This window comes from Orycteropus afer, unplaced genomic scaffold, assembly GCF_000298275.1.
Source record: "Orycteropus afer afer isolate SDZICR_OR568_19922 unplaced genomic scaffold, OryAfe1.0 scaffold00013, whole genome shotgun sequence".
NCBI classification, from domain to species: domain Eukaryota; kingdom Metazoa; phylum Chordata; class Mammalia; order Tubulidentata; family Orycteropodidae; genus Orycteropus; species Orycteropus afer.
The window spans coordinates 16,067,674-16,073,703 of record NW_006921600.1 but is presented as its reverse complement, the minus strand read 5'-3'; positions in this window follow the sequence as shown (position 1 = coordinate 16,073,703).

Sequence of the window (6,030 nt, the reverse complement as noted above, 5' to 3'; positions counted from 1 at the left end):
ATTTAATAGCTAAAAAAAACTTTGGCGAAGGACTTGGACAGTTTACCAAAGAGGATAGTCAAATGACCAACAGGCACATGAAAAGATTCTAGGTATATACCCAGAAGTGAAGGCAGGAATGCAAACAGAAACTTGTACACCAATTTTATTTCTGTAGTTTTCATAATAGCCAAAAGGTAGAAACAACCAAAACTTCCCTCAACAGACAAATGGATAAACAAAATGTAATATATGCACACAACAGAATACTATTCAATCATAAAGAGAAATGAAGTTCTGATGCATGCTACAACATGGATAAACCTTGAAAACATCGTGCTGACTGATGTAAGTCAGTCACAAAAGGGCAAATACTGTATGACCTCGTTTATATGAAATAAACAAATATAGAGAAACCAAAGGTTATTAGTGGTTACCACGGGTGGGAGTTAGGAAGGAAGGGGGAATTTTTGCTTAGAGGGCATTGAGTTTATGTTAATGGTGGTAGAATGATTTTGAAAACATAGAATGGCTATACAACTTGAAGAATGTAATCAATGTGACTGGACTGTACATGTAGAAATTGTTGAGCTGGGTATGTTTTGTTATGTTTATTTTCATCACAGTAAAATGTTTATAAAACTAAAAAATAAAATGGAGAAGAAAAGACACAGACATCGAGAAAGACGGTCATGTGAAGACGGAAGCAGAGATTGGAGTGATGCAGCTACAAGCCAAGGAATGCCAAGGATTGCCAGGAACCACAAGAAACTTGAGAGGAAAGGAAGGATTTTCCCCTGGAGCCTTCAGAGGGAGGTGGCCCTGCTGATAACTTGATTTTGGACTTCTGGCCTCCAGAATTGTGAAAGAATAGATCTCTGTTGTTTTAAGCCACCTTTAAAAAAATCTGCCTACTATTTCTCCCTTCATTCTTCAGTCACTCACTCACCACCTTTTCACTCCTCCTCCTCATTGTTTCAGAAAGGAATAAGCCCAGAGTTGGCCTCATTACAAAATTCTGAGGAAGACAGCAGGTACTTTAGAAGAGTGGAAACTCTTTACAATACCAGGGGTTGGGGGAAAATGACTGGAGGAAAGAAAAAAGCTTTATACAGAGAATTACTTGATACACATGAAAACCTACACTGAGAATATGTCTTCTCGGTTCTACCACCCACATGGTTTTTTTTCCCTAACAGAAACTATAGGCCTTGAATCTGACCCAGAGGTCCACCCTTGTCTCATCCTGGAGTAGGAGATTGACTTGTAAGCAGAGTAGCTCTGAAAAATACAATAGCAAAAGAAAAGGTGGTTGAAGTGACCACTAATAGCTGATGCTCTAGAGCCCAGCCCTAGAGGCCTCATGAGATCTGGGGCCCACTCAGATCATGCCAGAGAGCAACAGAGAGGAACTGGGGTTTGCAAGTATTGTGGCTTTGTCTGTTTCCTGTTTAAGCAAGGCTGCTATACAAAAAGAAAGACATTACCAAGAAGGGAAATGCCGATGGGGCCCAGGACCATGGACTGAGAGCTTGCACTTCACGCAGCTGCTGTCTTACCCCATCTGAGACCAGAGCCAAGATCTGCCCAGCAGTGGAATGCTTTCCTGAGCTGCTGAGGCTGGAGCCTGAGATCCAGAGGTAACTGATAATGAGGATGCTTTTGGGTCTAGGTTTGGGGCCTCTAACTTTGTGGTAGGGAGGGACAAAAGACCTTCGGTCATCCAGGCTGCTCTGGGCTAAAGAGGGAGACACGGAAGTGGGTGCCATAGCTTAATGAAAGTGTTGGCGATTTGGGTAACCAAGAAAGGGTCCTGTGTTGATACACACAGGGGTACAAGAGCTTCCATCTCTCCTCTGCTCCATCCACTAGACTAGATTAGAAGCAAGTCAAAAATTTTAGGGTTCAGGCTACCCACTGACAGGAGCATGAATTAAATGTCCTTTTATGGTTCCCATCAAATCAGGGATGCCCATAACATGAAGCTGCCATTTTAGGAGTTTAGATGCTGGCCCTTCTCTCCTCAGCTCACAATTGAGAGCACTGGGTTAGGAAGGCCAGCTCTGAGCAAGAAGCCATCCATTGTCTGTCTCTGTTGCACACCCACCCAGGAAGTAGGAGCAGAGACTTGGAAAGGCAGGGGCAAGCCTCTCTCAGGTGAGGTAAAGCCACACTGCATTTTTTTTTCTCTGTGGTGGAAAGGAGCCTCTGCCAGCCACCATCCACACCTCCTTTCTCCAAGTCCCAACTAGGTCCTATCATGCTACTTCAGTCAAAGAAGTAGTAGCCAGGGAGACCCTTCCAGTACCAGAGATGCCAGAAAGCCTGGGCAGTATGCTATGAAGCCTACAGGGACAAGTTCCATTTTCTTCTATAGCCCACACTTGTCAATCAGCCGTCCCACATGGCTTCTTGTTTTTAAGCAAGTCAAAATAGTCAAGACATCTCTGACAGCTGGGTATGGTTCCACTACCTATGCCACACTGAATCTGGGGGTCTGGGGACCCAGGAACACTGACATATCTAAAGAGCTATTTTTACTCCAACTCCCTTCCTGGACAGTAAGTTCCAATATCTGTCTTTCTGCCATTTGTTTCAGTGCACTCATAATGTACCTGCCCATTTGGAGAGCCCACAGGGACTCATTTCAGCTCCCCCCAACTTCCCACATCAGCCCTATCCTCTTCAGAACAGGGAGGTAGGATTCTAAAAATAAGGGGATTCACCTCCACTACAAAGCCTGAGGGTAACCTAAGCCAAACAAGGAGGAGACCTAGAACTCCACATTTGAAGGGTGGAATTCAGGCAGACTGGACCCCAATTCTTAACCCCCACTTGTTCTCTCTGTCTGGCCTAATTGAGACTGTGACTGTGCCCAGACCACAGAGAAGCCCTTTCTCCCTGTGGCCCAAAACCAGAGGCCAGATAAATCAGAGAAGTAAGTTTGATTTCAAGCTGGGGCTAGCATCCCCTCAATCTGATAAACAGTAATCTTTCAAAGAGAGAGAGGGTTGGGAAAATTAGAGGATGAGGCATTCTTTGCCCTGTGAGAGAGCTAGGTTAGATTGGGCCTTTGCCTCTCAGCACTGAGTCTTCAAGAATGCCCAAGATCAGCAAGGCAGAGGAAATAATTATAATATCTCATATTTATTATTATAAAAGCAAATATTAATTGTGTGCTAAGTGCAGGTAAGGAGCTCTGGTGGAACAGTGGTTAAAGCATGTGGCTGCTAACCAAAAGTTCAGCAGATCTAACCCACCAGCTGCTCCACTGGAGAAAGATGTGGCAGTCTATTTCCATAAAGATTTACAGCCTTGGAAACTCCATGGGGGAATTCTACTTCACCCTATAGGGTCGTTACAAGTCAAAATCAACTTGAAGGCAATTTTTTTTTTTTTTCTTTTTCAATGTACCAGGTGCTTTATTTGCATTTTTCTCATTTAATCCTTATAACCCTACCAGGTAGGTTCTAGCCCCATTTTAGAATAGGGCCTAGGGATGTTTATCATCTTGTCCAAAAACACACATGTGGAACATGACAGAACCACACAATCTAACTCCAGAGCCAGAGTTCTCACCCACCACCTATGGCAGAATAGCCATGGTGATGCCACCAGTATAATTCAGGACATGGAGTTGACATGCAAATACTCCTTGTTCTCTTCCATACCTTAGTATGGATGGGTCTCTCAGATATTTTGCTAAGTTTTTAAATAAAATGGCGTGTGGAAAATCAAAAGATTCTCACAGAGTAGAAGTGAGGAGAGAAGTCTAAAGAAAGGGGAGAGCCATTCAGGAATGGTTCTTAAAGGACAAAAACTGACAAACTCACAGTTCTGATTGGGATTAGCCATGTCTGAGACCAATGTGCCCCTCACACCCTGAAGGGTCATGCATTTGAGAGCATCCAGGGCTTGGCCACCTAATGCTCCTCTCAGGCAGTGAGAATGTTCCACTCATGACTCTGAGGAATGAGTAGTGTGATCACAAGAAAGAAAGCAAGAATCCTGCAGAGAATTCTGGACCAAGCCAGGACAAGCAGCTAAATTCCAATAAAGGGGCAGAGAGGCTGCTACATTTGAGTCTGTTTGGCCTATAAATAAACACAAGAGGGCCCATCTAGAAAATGTCTCTTGGTTGATGAAGCTGAGATTCCCTTCTCTGACCTGCCCAGGAATTAAAGTTTCCAGTGTGCTGATAGTGAAGTTGTGAGAAGAAGAGAAGTAGTGGCCTTAAGGGGAAGTCCTACTGCCTCATCATTTACTGGTCTGACTGACTCCAGGGATCAGTGGAGGGAGGACAGAATTTCCATTGCTCAGGATCCAGCTCATCCAAGTCTACCCATCTTAGCAAAGCCACAAGAGTGTTCTAGAAAATAAGCACATTTGCAGAAGGTAGGTGGGGATGAGTAGAAAAGAGAATGAAAGGCACAAAGAAGGAAGAGGAGGTAAGAGTTTGGGTGCTATGTGAGTAGTGGAAAGTGAGGCCATGCAAAGGGTCCTCAAGTGTGGCCTCTATACTGACCCTGGATCTCTGGAGACTTCTGCTTACTGAGTGTTGTTGTTTGTTTTTGTTTTGCTTTTGTTTGCAATATCTTTGTTGAGTAACCATATGGTTACTGATTTTGATGGGACTCTCTGTGCCCGGACCCAGGAAGATTAGTGGGCTAAGGAAAAGCAGTCTTAGCTCTGACAGGAAGGTGATGATCCTGGTTACCTAGTGCCGCTCTGACAAGAATATACCACAAATGGGATGGCCTTAACAAACAGGAGTTTATTCTCTTACAGTTCAGGAGGCTAGTTCAAAGTGCCAGGTTCTAGGTGCTGTGTGAAAGCCCCTTGACCTTGGACTTCAGCTCTGCCTCTTGCTCCTGGCCCACTGAAGTTAGAGACATCTCTTCACTCAGGCAGCTACCGGCTGCTGAGGCTAACAAACCCAAGGTCAACAAATAAAATGGCACAGACCCAATGTTACCAAACCACATGGCAGGCCATTAATTCAAGACCATTGAAAGTCCCAAGGTCGGTAGAGCATGGCAGGCTGCTGAGCAATGACATGGCTGCATGCTGGGTCCAAGTGTGCCATAAGCTAGAGGCTATCCCCAAGGCTTTTCCTTGTATACAGGAAGCAGACCACATCCCAAAGGCAGCTACTTAGCTGCCTGTGGTCCCACCATGGAGTTGATGGGCAGTCTCATCATGGGGAATAACCACCATCAGCTGCCCAGCCACTCAACCAGGGCCAGCCAAGTTGACATACAAATTTAACTACCACAGTGATCCTAAAAAACAACAGAACATTCAGCTGGGAGAGTTTTTGAACCAGAAGTTCTGAAATGAGTATCAACAGCACTGGACATACAGCAGGTATTCAGCCAATACTGACTTGATCTAAAGCTGAGAATCAGAGCCTGGTCCTGGGCTTATTTCAGAACTTCATGATGGAGGAAGTAGGGTGAGATTCCCTGCCCCAAAACCATGCCCAGGACTAGCCTCACAAGCTAGTCACTAAGGGTAAAGATGAGCGCAGTGAGTGCCGGTCACAACTGACCACATCCTGAGGGTGGAATCTGTTTATCCCTCCAGGCCTTGAAAAGAGTCACTATTTTAGTAACAACTTAGGCCAATAGAGCATTGAAGATGCTGACTTTGCTTCTAGATTGTGAGAAAGGAGCCAATTTAACTGCTTCTCTAGAAGTCTGTTAGTATGAATGAACACCTCTACCTGCTACCATCCAAAAGGTATAAACACCTTATAATTTTTGTCACTTCTCATGCTCCCCTGTGTTAGAGGCAAGGTGAGATATTCAGTAAAGGAAGAAGTTGTGGCCAGAGAGACTCTTCCCACTTTACCTAGGGGGAGACACAGACTAGATAAAGGCAAGATTATCATAGAGACTGCACTCCTGATGCCCAATATGACACCGTCACAACTTCAGTTTCCAACCCACATGCTTGGAATGCTGTGCTATTTCTGCCCCCTTGTCCAGGGAGACAGTAATTTTTCTGCCCATCTTCTGACCCCTCCCCTTCTCCTCCCTCTTGCCATTT